The 16,089-nt window shown below is 35.9% G+C and overlaps 1 pseudogene; it reads right to left on the bottom strand.

Moving 5' to 3' along the window:
- Window positions 1–4,895: 4,895 nt before the first annotated feature.
- LOC113266384 (DNA-directed RNA polymerase III subunit RPC10-like) lies at window positions 4,896–5,224 on the bottom strand (annotated as a pseudogene).
- Between the last annotated feature and the right edge of the window lie 10,865 nt (window positions 5,225–16,089).

The following is a 16,089-nucleotide window of genomic DNA, read 5'->3' as shown; positions in this document are numbered from 1 at the left end:
ATCTCCTCCAGTGCCGTCCATGTTGCTGCAAATGTTGAGAATTCGTTCTTTCTGATAGCTGAGTAATATTCCATTGTATATGGACCACAGCTTCTTAATCCAGTCATCTGTTGAAGGGCATCTCGGCTCCTTCCATGATTTAGCTATTGTGGACATTGCTGCTATGAACATTGGGGTGCATATGGCCCTTCTCTTCACTACGTCTGTATCTTTGGGGTAAACACCCAGTAGTGCAATGGCTGGATCATAGGGTAGCTCAATTTTTAAATTTTTAAGGGACCTCCACACTGTTTTCCAGAGTGGCTGTACCAACTTGCATTCCCACCAACAATGTAGGAGAGATCCCCTTTCTCCACATCCTCTCCAACAATTGTTGTTTCTTGCCTTGTCTATTTTTGCCATTCTAACTGGCGTAAGGTGGTATCTCAATGTGGTTTTGATTTGAATTTCCCTGATGGCTAATGATTTAGAACATTTTTTCATGTGTCTGTTAGCCATTTGTATGTCTTCATTGGAAAAGTGTCTGTTCCTATCTTCTGCCCATTTTTTTATTTGTTTATTTGTTTCTCGTGTATTGAGTTTGAGAAGTTCTTTGTATTTCTTGGATACCAGTCCTTTATCTGTAGTGTCATTTGCAAATATATTCTCCCATTCCGTGGGCTGCCTCTTAGTTTTTTTGACTGTTTCCTTGGCTGTGCAGAAGCTTTTTATCTTGACGAAGTCCCATAAGTTCATTTTATCTTTTGTTTCTCTTGCCTTTGGAGATGTGTCATGAAAAAGGTTGCTGTGGCCGATGTCGTAGAGGTTGCTGCCTATGTTCTCCTCTAGAATTTTGATGGATTCCTGTCTCACATCGAGGTCTTTCATCCATTTGGAGTTTATCTTTGTGTATGGTGTGAGAGAGTGGTCAAGTTTCATTCTTTTGCATGTAGCTGTCCAATTTTCCCAGCACCATTTATTGAAGAGACTGTCTTTTTCCCACCGGATGTTTTTTCCTGCTTTATCAAATATTAGTTGCCCAAAGAGCTGAGGGTCCATTTCTGGGTTCTCTATTCTGTTCCATTGGTCTATGTGTCTGTTTTTGTGCCAGTACCATGCTGTCTTTGTGATCACAGCTTTGTAGTACAGCTCGAAATCCGGTATTGTGATGCCCCCAGCTTTGTTTTTCCTTTTCAACAGTTCCTTGGAAATTCAGGGCCTTTTCTGTTTCCATACAAATTTAAGGACTCTGTGTTCCAGTTCTTTGAAAAATGTCCTCGGTATTTTGATCGGGATAGCATTGAAAGTGTAGATTGCTCTGGGTAGCATGGACATTTTAACTATGTTAATTCTTCTGATCCATGAGCATGGAATATTTTTCCATCTTTTTATGTCTTCCTCAATGTCTTTCAAGAGTGATTTATAGTTTCTAGAACATAGGTCCTTTACATCTCTGGTTAAGTTAATTCCAAGGTAACATATGGTTTTTGGTGCTATTGTAAATGGGATGGATTCCCCAATTTCTCTTTCTTCAGTCTCGTTATTCGTGTATAGAAATGCAACTGATTTCTGAGCATTGATTTTGTATCCCGCCACATTACTGAATTGCTCTATAACTTCTAATAGTTTGGGAGTGGATTCTTTTGGGTTTTCCACATAGAGTATCATGTCATCTGCGAAGAGAGACAGTTTGACTTCTTCTTTGCCGATTTGGATACCTTTGATCCCTTTTTGTCGTCTGATTGCTGTTGCAAGGACTTCTAGTACTATGTTGAATAATAGTGGCGAGAGTGGGCATCCTTGTCGAGTTCCTGATCCTAAGGGAAAGGCTTCCAGCTTTTCCCCATTGAGAATAATATTTGCAGTAGGCTTTTCATAGATGGCTTTTCTGAGATTGAGAAATGTACCCTCTATTCCTACACTCTGAAGGGTTTTAATCAGGAAAGGATGCTGTATTTTGTCAAATGCTTTTTCGGCATCAGTTGAGAGGATCATATGGTTCCTGAGTCTTTTCTTGTTGATATGATGTATCACGCTGATTGATTTGTGAATATTGAACCACGCTTGCATCCCAGGTATGTATCCCACTTGATCGTGATGGATAATCCTTTTAATGTACTGTTGGATTCTATTAGCAAGTATCTTGTTGAGGATTTTGGCGTCCATATTCATTAGGGAAATCGGTCCGTAATTCTCCTTTTTGAGGGGGTCTTTGCCTGGTTTGGGGATCAAGGTAATATTGGCCTCATAGAATGAGTTTGGTAGCTTTCCTTCTGTTTCTATTTTTTGAAATAGCTTTAGGAGAGTAGGTATTATTGAAATAAAGTTATGTCTTATTTACAGTGTTGTACAAAACGGCTAGTCAAAATGGAAAATCTCATTTGAAAGAATTTTGTACTTAATAAAAGCAACATATTAGTAAGAATAGCAAAGAAAAGAATACTCTACTTTATTAATTAAGCCATTGATCTACTTGACCTGGTCATGCAACAAATTCCTCTGATTGTCTATTTTGTGTCAGGCTCTGGGCAAGGAAAAGGTTCTTCCTATTACTAAGGAATTTGTAATATAAGGGTGTTTACCCTGACAACTGGAAGAACTCATACAAGAGAATCTCAGACATTTCTCTTTAACCACAATCAAAATCTAGAGTTAAATGATGTCATACACTCAATAAAATCAGGTGTATATACATATGGAGATGACTTTTTAGTGATTTCACGACAAAATGACCTCCTTTAAGCTATGATTAAGCAAAAGCAATGAAATGCATGATCATATAGCAACATTTTAGCAGAAACATAAGAAATGTCAAGAGATAGGGCAAGTTGAGTTGGAAAGGGTAGCAGGGCTAGATAGGGTTGACTTGTGTTTATGCAATTAAATTAGGATGGTATCCTGAAATCTCTGGCATTTGCAGTGTCATTTGTGTTTTGAAGGAGAGAAAACTTGCTAAGTATAGAGGAAAAATGTTAGGTTCAAAAACTATATATACCCTCTCCCTAAAAAAAAAAAAAGTTATTATAATACAAGCAAAAACTAGTTAAGTAAATCCATTTTATCTGTGTTCACAGAAGACACTGATAAACAATCCTGATACTCTTTCCTCTAAATCTTTTTCAGAATCCTGGTAGCATTTACCTGATATTCTCGGGGAGGGGGGGGCAGTCAGGAAAGATTTCACTGAAAGGACATTTAAATTCCAATATGAAGGAAGTTTGTTAGCTGAGCAGTGGGAGCGGCGGGCATATATTCCAAGCATTTCAAATAACTACCCTTATTTTTGTAGTTCTCAAGGTGAAAGGATATTCTAAATATGAGATGCTTGGGAGACTCACTTTATTTAAATTCCAATTTCCTTAATTAGAGTATAGAGTTTCTTAAATATGTATTTGCCTACTGACATTTTGCTAACATGATTTGTAAAAGGAAAGAAAGAGCTAACATTTCTAAGTACATAGTAGCAATTAGATGTTAGTTGTGACACTTTCCCAAATTAATTGCTTCATAAAAATTCATTTTAAGAAATATGTATCCTAATGAGAATTCTCAGGACACTTTGTAAAATTAAGGTTGGTAGTAGTTTCTATTTCTAGTGGAGATTTAAAAATTCACAACTTATATGGTGTTTGACCGCTATTCTAAATTAAATTTGCTAAGAGAAGTTTTAAAGACCTATTTTTGCTTAAAAATCTTAATTTAAAAATAGGATGCTAGAACTAGAAATAACTTCAAGAAACCATTTAACTTATTTTCTATTTAATTGTTCCTGTTTTTCTTCAAAATTATCTCCAAAGCCCTGCATTTGTTTTTGGCTATCAGATTGATAATCACTATTTTAATGAACACTGAAAAATAATTTATAGTGTAAAAAAATTGATTAAACATTGCAAGCATGTTTACTTAAATGTAAACATTGAAGTATAATGTTACTATAACTTAACTGGTAGACTTGATTAAGAAAAAAACAAACAGACCAACAGATAAGCAACAACAACAAATGATAGCAGTGATTTTGAGTAAATGTTTCAGGGACCCTGGAGGTAACCTGACCAAGATTCCAATTTTAGCCCAAACTCTTATCTACCTCTGTGACATGTGGCAAATGACTTCCTGCAAACAACAACAACAACAACAAAACCCCCAAAAAACCACCCAACATAGTAGCACCCATCTCCACATGGTGTTGTAAGAACTCAATACCAGCACAAAGGTCATAATAAAAGATCCCATGATCACCTTAATAAGATCCTCACACACACAAATCCTCACCTACCCAGCTCTGCAAGCCTTTTGTGTACAGTTCAACTTACCCACTCCACTCCATATGAAGAAATCCCTAAGGTATTAAGAAAATTTCCCTTCAGCATTTCAGTTTTTTCATAGCCATCTTTGCATCTTTTCAACCTCCTTGGCAGAATTGGCTTTCCAGTTTCTTAAATGACCAACAGAGCTTCTCTTCTCCTGACTCACAGGAAAAAGAGCAGCATTCTCTTTGCCCGTTATGGCAATGTTTACCTCCTTGCTCTCCACTATTTCTTTTCCTTTCTTTTTTTTTAAGTTATAAAATTTTACTTTATTGTGCAATTGGGGTAAATATTTAAGAGGGTTGATGGTGAGAGAATGTCAATTACCTAATACGGGTAAAAACAAATGAGCAGGACATTAAACAGTGCACTGCATTATGGATACCCTTCCCCACCCACAAATACCCCCCCTCCCCCGCCATGAATGAGCTCATCCACTGATTGGCAGATGGGCTGCGTTTGCTGACATCCTGGCCAGCTACCCTCAAAGGGTTCGCTTTCTGCCACACCAGCAAGGACTGTCAGGACACAATGTTCACACTCCCAGGTTGGAAATCCACCCTGGGGAACAAGGTAAACAGACACTGACACAGATGGGCCAGCCTGGCCCTAGTCCCTCCAGTGGTGTCCACACGGAGCATTGCAGCATTTGTAGAAGGTGGTCATCGGCTCTTTTGCAGAGCAGATCTACAACCACATGAAATAGGCAAGAAGATGTTCACATTTAGGACCTGAGTCTGCAGTAGAGTCAACATTCTCCCAGGCAGCTGCTCCAGCAAGCACATCATCCACTTGTTCCAGCTTTGGATACTTCCGATTTGTTACCTTGTGCATGATGTAGGACACGTCTCGGGGCACGTGTTGCAGGGACAGCGGTGGCAGCGCTGTCCCTGCTCCACAATCAGCCTTTTTCCACAACCCAGGCAGAACGGCAGCATGGTGCCGTTTCTTCACAATTACCCTTGATGTAATTGACACTATCTGTTCATCTGAACTTCTTTATTTTATTCTTTGCAATTCAGGGACTTTTCCTATATTCTTGAATGTTTCTATCTTAATGTTTCCGTTCACTGGAATTCTGCTGTAGAATTTCAATAGCCATGTGATAATTTATTAATATATATATATATATATATATATATATATATATTACAAATAACCAAATCTCCTTTTACTTTGTTTCTGAACAGTAGTAGAAAAGTTTTCAGAACCACACCATGGCAGAGATTGGTTATCTACTAACCAGCCATTTGTTTTTAAGCATGCAGGTTGATATTTCCCAGCCTTCCTTGCAGTGTGTGCAGCCATAGGGCTGAGGTTTAGCCAATGCAGAGTAAGTGAAAGTGATGTGTGTCATGTACAGGCCTGGACCATAAAGACCTCCTATATATTATTCATACATTTACCCACTTACCCATTTAATGCTGATGAACACATTACAATTAGCAGCCAAGAAGGAGGAACTATGCAATAGAAGGTGCCTGGAACTCTAAATTACTTCTGAGAGGAAAGGCACCTACTAATTTGAAATTTGGATTTTATGAGAGTGAGCAAAAAACTTCTATTATGCTTGAGCTATTCTATGTTTTGGAGCTTATTGATTACAGTAGTTGGAATCACCTTAAATAATATATAAACCAATTGTTTAAATGATTAATATGTATTTAAAATTAATTAAGAATGCATTGATATTTAGGAGCCATTTTATTTTTTAATTGATTGCCACTTTATTAACTTTTGGAGCTCAGTTTTGGGTGGTGATAATGAATTCCCTTGAGAACAAGGTGGATAGAGAAATGAAAGAGGAAAGAACAGTATGAGCAATGAATGGAGAACTCAATTGATGTACGTTCAAAAAAATCACATTGTATGGGAGAGAAGACTGACAGCAGATAAAGTTGCAATGTGAGTTCCTGGCAAATCTTGGGGGGTCTTTTATATTAGGCAAAAAATTAGTAGTATAGCAATTAGAGTCCAGGAAAATGGCTCAGTTGTGTCAAGCACTTTCCGCCTGCCTCTATGACCACACTGCTCCCATTATATCATAATTTTGTCTGTCTGTTAAAAGATACTTTTTGAGGCTTAGTTCTAAGATGTCGGTGGTTCTGAATTGACCACAGAATGAATCTAGAATCTGTTTAAGCTGTACTGGTTCCTGTTTCGCCCTGCTGCACAGCTATTACCCTAGAACTGAATTTCTCAACTTCCTCAGTGCTATCGACATTTGGGGTTGGATAATTATTTGTTGTAGGGGGTTGTCCCTGTACAGTATAGGATGTTGAGCAGCATCTCTGGCCTCTATCCACTAGATGCCAGTAGCACTCTCCCCACTGCCCAACCTGTGATAATAAATTGTCTCCAAAAATTGTTACATGTCCCCTGAGAGACCAGGTCACCCTCAGTAGAGAAAAACTGTCCTAGATGTCTCATCACCATGAATTTGGGGAATCTGATCATTTATTTTTTGTAAGGACTCTTCTTTTTTTTTTTTTTTTTTGGATCTTTTGTTGCTTGGATCCCCTGTTTTCTTCCTTCTTTGTTAACCTCCTCATCTTAATTGATTATATTCTCCTGTAGCTTCCTGAGATAGAATGCATATGGGCAGTAAGATTACTGAAATTTTGACTATTTTAACTTTGGCTATTCTACTTAATTTAATAGTTTGGCTGCGTATACAATTCTTTGTTGGAAATTCATGTCCCTGAGAATTTCAAAGGCATTGCTTCACTGTGTTCTAGCTTGTAGCATTTCTGTTGAAAAGTCTGATGTCATTCTGATTCTGCAATGTGGACTCTTGTAATTTCTCTTGGGAAACTTCTAGAATTTTCTCTATGCCCCCATGTATTCTGAAATTTCACAATTACATGCTTTTATGTATGTCTGTGTAACCATTATGCTGAGCACTTGATGATCCCTCTTGATGAATTCATATGCTTCAGCTTGGAAAAATTTTTAAATATTTCTCTGATAATTTTCTTTCCTCCATCTTTTCTCACCTTTTTTTCTTGGAACTGTAAATGTTCAGTGTTTTAAGTTCTGGAATAATATGCTAGTCTTTCCCCTTTTTCCTGCTTTTTGAGAGGTTTCTTCATCTTTGTCTTTAACTTTTCTATTGGACATTCCTTTTTTACTGTCATAATTTTACCTTCCAAGATTTTTATTTTTTTCTGTGCATGGCATTTTTAAAAATTACCTCATGTTCTCATTTTGAGTATAATAATTCTAGTCTCTCTGAGATCTAAAGTGTCAGTTTAAAAAAAAAAGCTCTTTTGCTTCTTTGCTGAGATTTTTTTCCCCATTGTTTACTTTAGTCTTTATGTTAGAGGCTTTCTTCAAATGTCTGGTTATATATGACTTTCCATTAGGATTTAAGAAATAGACATCAAAAATTGTTCAAAGGTATGTATGATTATGTGGGTCTTGTCCATTGGTGGGATCTACTGTGTGGTACTTAATTTGGTTTTATTGGGAGATTCACATGGGTCAGTATCTTTCTTCTGTTGTCCTTGTGCTTTTCCACAAAGCATATTCATTTATTCTCAAGCCCAGGATATATCAGCCTCTCTATAAGCCTTCTAAGGAGCCCATTGGGAAAAGATATCCTGGCCTCAATGATAATTAATGACTATTCATTTTTCATGTGGTGTCATTGCCCTTAACAATGTGTAGTGTCCTTCAGTCCACTGCATTAGACAGGGGAAGTGACCTGACTGTAAACGTTTGGGAAAGTGATCTGAGGAATCTAATGATGTATTCCATGGCTAACCGTTTCTGATTTCTACCCCACCAGTAACCCCCAGTTGTAGAGGTACCTTGCTGACAGCTTTAATTACTGTTGACTAATGTGGTTCTGGGACAAAATATCCTGTTTCTGTTGCTTACTTCTGTTGCTCACCTCCTTACTGAAGGTGTAATTTTCAGCTTTGATGGGCTAAAGTCTACCACATGTGGTAGGTTGAATAATAGCCTCAAAAGATTATCTAAGACCTAATCCATGGAACTTGGGAATGTAACTTTACATGGCATAAGGGGGCATTGCAGATGTGATTCAGTTAAGGATCTTGAGATGGGGAAATTACCTGTTTTGTACAGATGGTCCCTAAATGTAATCCAAGTATTCTTGTAAGCGGAGGCTGAGAGTGATTTTTTTGACCTCAGAAGAGGAAGAAGGTAATGAGATAATGGAAACAGAGAGATTTGAAGATAGTTTGCTGCTAGCTTTGAAGATGGAAGGTAGGGCCCTGAACCAATAATGTGGCTCTAGAACCTGCAAAAGTATAAGGAAAAAGACTCTACCATAGAGCCTTCCAAGGATGCACGACCCTGTCAGCACCTTGGTTTAGGTTAGTGAAACCATTTTGGATTTCTGACCTTCAGAAGTGTAAGAGAATAAATATGTGTTATTTTAAGCCATCGAGTTTGTTGTAATTGTTTAAAACAGTCTTTGGAAACTAGTATACCAGCCACCCACCTACTTCCTAGTTTCCAAAACTGTGTTAAAGTAATTTCCTTTCCACATTGTCTTTATCCTTGTATACTTATGTCTTTTCAATCATTCTTGTCTTTTTCATGAGAGTTTGGGTAAGGGAAATACTTAACACCTTTTAATCTATGATTTTCTAGAAAAGCTATTAGAAGGAAGACAGGGATGCTAATGTTTTCAGTAGCACTCAACATTGTTTTGGAGCTATTAGTAAATGAGATAAGGCAAAAAACATGGAATAACTGGTATAAATATCAGGAAAATGCAAATTATCTCTACTTGCTAATAATATGAACATATGCCTAGAATACCTAAGAGTCCATTTTTATAAATAACAATAAAATACTACAGTTATAAACAAAAAGATCTCTGCAATATCAGATGCATATAGACCACCAATTTTGAATGATCAAATATACAGAATATAAAATAAGTGCTCATTGAGTTTAATGGAACATTATAAGAGGAGATTAAAAGTAACATGCCAAAAATTCTATCAAAATGAAGCAGCTAATATGAAAAAAAGAAGTAAGCCTACTAGAAAGCAATTGAAGGTTGAAATTAGGAACTTAGAGATGGTATTCTTGTTTGGGCATAACTGAAGAAATAATTACTGAACCGGTATCTGAAGAGATTACACAGAAATATCACAAAAAGACAAATAAGAATGAAAATCTGAAAGAAATATTAAGTGACATGGAGGATAAAGTGTAAAGTTCTATATCTAAAAGTATTCTAGACAGAATAAAGATAAAAACAATATTAGCAGGGATAGTGAAATTTTATAGAATTTATTAAAGACAAAAACTCTCATATTTTGAATGTCCAAAAAATCCCTAAATATGAAAAGGCATTTCAAAGGAGAAAAAATCAGGGAAATGTAAATCTAAATTAAAATGAGATACTATTATACCAACTAAATTGTTAAAAAAAAAAAAAAAATGTTAAAGCCTGAACATACCAAGTGTCAGTAAGAGGGGGAGCAATGAGAACTCTGATAAAGTGCTGGTGGACTCTAAGTTGATATGGCTACTCCGGAAAGCAGCTGGGCATTATCAGTAAAAATTAAAACCATAGAGATACTTTGGCCTAGAAATCCTACTTTTGGAATTTAACCTACAGAAATGAAAGTACAATAGAGAATGTTCATATGTAATGTTATTTCAACATTTTTTATAGAGGCAAAAAGTGAAAGAAGGGAAAGAGGAAAGCAAGCTAGTGATGACTTCTTTTATAATAGGTCCCATTCATGTAAAGTATATGCAAATGAATGCATGGAAAAGGCATGAAAAGGCTATCATATAATATCAATGGTGGTTATTTAAATCAGGGGATTGGATTGCCTTTGTATTTTATTCCTTTATGAATTATTGAAAACTTGTCAGCAAGCAGGCATTGTAAAAATGTATAATAAAAATAATAAAGGTATTTTTTCTTTCAAAAAAATAAAGAAGTAAAAAAACACACAAAAAACAAAAAACCCAAACAAACCCTGAATATCTTTTTGAGCCTAATATTATTTTATTTGCTATGTTGAAGTGAAGCGTGTTTAATTCTATTCAACCCCTTATATAATTAAAATTGAATCTAATCTGATAAAATGAATAAGCAAACTTTAACTTGATAAATTCATAGTCATGAATCACCTTTCAAAGTCAAGAAGAATGGAAGCAAAATTTCTAAAATACTTGAATGTACCGGGAGATGGCTTTACTGGGAAAGAGAAAGCCACTTCAGAACAAAGGTTATAATCACATTCCTTGGCATCTCAAAGCCACTGATAAGTTCGTTCATCAGTTCGAATGTAAGCTCCATTACAGTGTAAGTGACATAAGGCAAAGGTTTCATTTATCTTGTTCTCAGCCCTATGCCCAGTATCAAGCACAGCAGCTTCGTCATCACAGAAGCTCAATCAATATTTACTAAAGGAGTGAAAGTATTCACACATTCAAGACATAACTTTTGTGTTTTATTCCTTTGTTATTGAACATTTATTTTAAATTTCTCCCACAAGTATTTGTTTAGTGATTGCCCTGTTGAAAGAAGTTCATAATAAATATTAGATTTAGTAATAAGAACAAATACGAGTTTAGTATGTTTGTGTATCAAGCACTGTTGTAATGGTGTTATGTATACTTGCTCATTTGATCCTCACCATTAATACTACTCCCATTTTACAGATGGTAACACTGAGCCACTTAATGTGTCTGAGGTTTCATAGCTACTGAGATGCCGAGCCACGATTTGAGTTCAGGTGGTTTAGCTCCAGACTCAAGCTTTTCCTCCAGTCATATGCCTCATTTCTGAGAATACAGAAATGCCAAAAAAGTTCTAGTCCAGATCATTCAGCACTGACACACCTTGATTTTATCTTCTCTGCTAAGATTTGTGTCATGTCTGCTTGGGCAGCACAAGAGCTCTGTAGTCCATGGAGGTTATAGGTTTGGGTGGAATATAGAACAGATGTGAACAATGTGCTGCACAAACCAAATTAGTGAAGATTATTACCAGAAGAAAAATCAAATGATGCTATGAATCTAAGGAGAAAAGGGGCAAAGGCCAAAGCAGAAGGCCAGAGGCGGTGTGAATGGACAGGGGTTGACTAAGGTCAGGAGGAGCAGAATAGACATGTAGGCCTATGTACGCATAGATGCAAACAAGAAGAACAACAGAGAAAAAGAACTCCGCCCAGGAAAATTGCTGGGACTTAATTGTCAGTTCTGGGTAATAGCAAGAATCAGAACAGCAAGAGACTGGAAGTAGGTATTATGGCTTCAGCAGGAACAAAGTGATGCTGAACCAAAAGTTCACTGTATGTGTTTAGCTCAAGTGAAGAATTGGCTTTGGAAAGCAAGTAGGTCTGACAGGGGACATGGAACTGAGAGGGGAGGTGCACTTGGATGGAGCATAGTGTTCAGGAAACAACAAGAAAACATGTCTTTCTGTAGATTTAATTTTTGTTCATTTTTACTTTTTAAATATTTACTAAGTAATATACATTCACGGATAAAAAGAAAAAGTGTCCACAATTCCACCACCCAAAGACTGACCCTTGTCCAATAGGTGGAGAAGGGGGGTAGAGCTCCCCTCTCTCATCTGCATAGTGGAAAATCCACAAACTTCTAACTGCCTGGAAGCCTCGCTGCTAATAGCCTACTCTTGATCTGAAGCCTTAATGATAAGCCGTTGATTAACAGGTATTTAGTATGTAATATGTATTATATACTGTGTTCTTAGGATTAAAGTAAGCTAGGGAAAAGAAAACGTTACTAGGAAAACCCTAAGGAAAACACATTTACAGAACTGTATGGTAAAAGATCTGTATAAGTGGACCCTGCAATTCAATCTCCTGTTGTTCAAGGGTGGATTATACTTCCAAAAAGGGGTATGAAACCTCGTGTATTTAAAAAAATGCTATGAAACTTTTCAACACACAAAGTAGAAAGATCAGTGTAATGCACTCTCATGTATTCATCACTCAACTTCAACATTTTACCATTTTTGTTCCTTTCCCTCCCACATTTTACACGTGTTTACACACACAGACAAAAAAAATTGTCGTGTCTCCCAGAAACAGCATAGATGTCCTTCTTTTAATTCTATAATCACCGATAAACTGGCACATTATTAAAAAATAATTTGTCATTATAGCTTCATAACATCACATTCTTTAGATATATCATGCATTTATTACATTTTATTTATTTACATCATTTACATTTATTTATAAATATTATTTTATAAATGCTGCCCAAATATATATATACACACACATACATGCACATGATATATAAGCACACACATATATATCATAAAGCATTTATCTTCCCGCTGATGTGTGTGTGTGTGTGTATGTGTATGCACACACAAATATACTGTTACAACTATGTCCTTAGAATAAATAAACTGTTAGACATGGAATTTTGAGGTCAAAGAGTAAGTCTATTTTAAAATATTTTAATATAAAAAATATTTTAACATGTATTATCAAATTATACTCCAGAAATTTCCTACTCTTTTACACTCTTAATGGCAGTATATAGATTTATGTATTTTTCCATTGCTTCAGTAATACTCAGTAAATAAAAGACTTTGTAACTTTTTCATGTAGATTATTTTAAGTGGTCTCTTACTGCTGAAAAGTGTAATTCTTTGAATATTGCTAATATTAGACATTTCTATATTTATGAACCAATAGACACTTGCAGGGAAAATGAGGAATGTGACTATAGTTAAAAAGGCTAATTCCATGAACTACCCATCTTTTTTCATATATAGATTAGCCTTATTTGTGTATTTTTCTAGACACACTTCACAAAGGGAAAATGTACATTCCAAAACTAATGTGTACAATAGCTTATTTAATTTTCTGAGAAAGTATGGATTGCTTTAAAGGAGATTGCTAGTAAATTAAATTAACTATATTTAGCATTCAATTCCACAGCCATTGAGGTTTATATCCATTAAATATGAATGTACCTGAATTCATTTTCTTGCTCTGTATTGCTGTCACTTCATGATTGGCTGTTTTCCATTTTAAAAGATTTATCATTTGAGTAGGTTGGATAATGGTTTAATAGCTTACAAAACCTCAAAAACCAGCCACTGGAGCACTAAGTAAATTGCATCTCTATATAACCTAATTTCAAAAGATAAAACTATGTGATAGCAGAACGAAGTATGAAAAAATATCATCTAGTCTAATGTCTGTGTTATTTTTCAAAAGATAATTTATGACTGTCAGTGCGTTATGTTTTGAAAAGCTTTGCTATCAAAGTCAGTTGGTAGAGGGGGATTCAGCATGCTTAAATGTTTTTCTGAATAATAAAAATGCCAAAAATAGAATCTAGCAATGAAAGTCATCGGAGAGGGAGTGATGGAAAGAGGGTAGCCAGGCAAATTGCTTTATATTTTGCATAGCTGAAGAGCCAGATGGTTTAACTGGTTTTTTATTTTCAGAACCACCCACTGCAGGATTTTAACTAAGTCCCAAGTCAAATACAGTACTGCCAGATTGAATTTAACAGTGTCTAGATCAAAGCCCGTTACCTTATCCAGGCATTCCCAGGTTCCTTATTCTTCTGGTGCTGCCAGACCTGTCTGCCATCTACATTTTTATTCTGGAAATGTGTCCTTTTTATACTGGTTTAGAAACAATTTTATTTACACCGTCTTCCAGGTAGAGATGAGACAAAGGAATAGGTGTGGTACGTATTTGGAAAATGTTTAACATTCCACTTTTGACTTTTCTCATGTAATCTGATACCAGTTTGGCAGTAATATTTAATCAGTTTTATCTGATTATTACATTTATTGCATTTTGAAGTATTCTATAATATCTTGCTCATCAAAGAGAACAAGAAAATTGATCCAACCAGTCAGACACTAGTGGTATATTTCACTGTTCAATTTTAGGGAATTTTTGCTCTAATAATTGTTTTTAATCATCAGTCTTACCGAATGGTAACCTTGATTAAAACACATAAATTTTTTTTAAGACAGACTCCTTGTAGAATATTTATTATATTGATAATTTCTTTTAAAATTCTTCATTCATCACTCCAAAAGAATGAAATCGTCCCTTTCCTGGTTTTGAAAATTTGTGCTATTTCTCTCTTTTTTTTCTTGCATCCCCTCCATCCTTATATTTAGCATGTTTAAATTCTGGCAAAGAATTCGAAACTAAATGGCCAAATTCCTGAGGAAAGGCTGTGCTTTTGGTATTTCCTGACCAACAGGAAACATGTTGGACCACAAATCTAGCAAGAAAAAAACAAATGGCTATTGAAAATGATCCAATCCATTTTTGTAGGCCCAAAGTCCAGAGAGAGATTCTGAGCTTCAGGTTAATATCCAAACTTCAGAATATATGTCAGAATGAAAGAAAATCCACTAGGGCTTGATCATCATCAGTTAAACCCAAAGAGATGACTGGTAAAATATATGCATAATTTCATTCCAATTGGCTAACATTGGAAGTTTTTATGAGGTTGAGTCACTTTTCTAAGGAATTTTGCAATAAACCAGTTTTATGTGAGAACGTCATGAAGGAATTGACTTTGGCATCTGCTTTCTTTTCGGTTTCTATCTCTTCTCATATCTTCTTTAAGGGAACTGTCTTGGATTTGCCCAACTAGCTTTCTTTGCTTCAATTTCCTTTTTATAGGCCACTGGCATCTTGGGTCTCTGGCATAGCTCTCACTCCAACTCACCCAGCTAGGTGCATCAAACAACACTACCCTACTCTGACCTCCCCATTTGGGCACCTTCCAATGTAGCCATATTCGCCCTGGAATATAGCAACTACAACAGCTTTAAAAATATCAGGCTTGGAATAATTTTGCTGACTCAGTTCAGCAAAGAAATAGCATTTCCATTATCAAAGTATTCCATGTTCTACTACACTTTGGGATGAGAAAAAGGCACGAACACGGGGTCTTAAACTAACCATGTTGTTTCATTTTACATATAGAAAGAAGAGCTCCATGAGCCTGAGATACTGCTCAACCTAAGTGAGACAAGAATTAGCTTTTGGCTTTTGGATATAAGCCTTGGCCCTGCATTGCACGGCCCTACTGAACAATGTAAGTGTGACAGTTTTATCTCCATTCATTCCAACCCTGAATTACCTGTATTTTTTACATTTATAGATTCAGAAAAAAATTATCCCAAACTTACATTTAGCTATATCTAACTTTTAAGAGAAGTAATAGTGAAAAATCAAATGGTATGACCATGCGTTACAAACTTACTGGTTAAGAAATTAGGCTCTGAAGTAACAGAATTGAATATGTTATTTCCACCATCTACTAGTGGTGTCACATGGAGCAAATCAGTTAATCTCATTTAATTTCTACGTATCTACTGATAAAACCTGTATAACAGCAGCTCTTAATTATTGTAGTATTAAATAAGGTGATCCATATGAAGACTTAAAAGCATGGCCTTCTTATGTGCTAGAGTTTTAATAGAGTTGGTAGGCTGGGGGAATTGGAGTGAATTACGATTACCTTGTCTTACTCTACCTTCTTGGCTCCCATGCCCCATCCTGGCTTTCACTATGAATTGTCAAAAGTGGGTCATGAATGGCAGTGTTTGTAAATCTCTTGACTTGGGTCTTTCTTTCACTCTAATGGACTTTGTTGAGAGTGCTTTAAACTTCTCTGTCATTCATTAGAGTACTGTCAAATGCTTCAAGTTCTCATTTTTTTTGCATCTGACCAATATTTGGTAATCATCTTTTTTGCTTTGTGTGTGTGTGTGTGTGTGTGTGTGTGTGTGTGTAGTACAGAACATATGGCTTTTCCTTCTATGGAATTA

This window comes from Ursus arctos, unplaced genomic scaffold (genome assembly GCF_023065955.2).
Source record: "Ursus arctos isolate Adak ecotype North America unplaced genomic scaffold, UrsArc2.0 scaffold_3, whole genome shotgun sequence".
NCBI classification, from domain to species: Eukaryota; Metazoa; Chordata; class Mammalia; order Carnivora; family Ursidae; genus Ursus; species Ursus arctos.
This window is presented reverse-complemented; position numbering and strand designations above follow the sequence as displayed.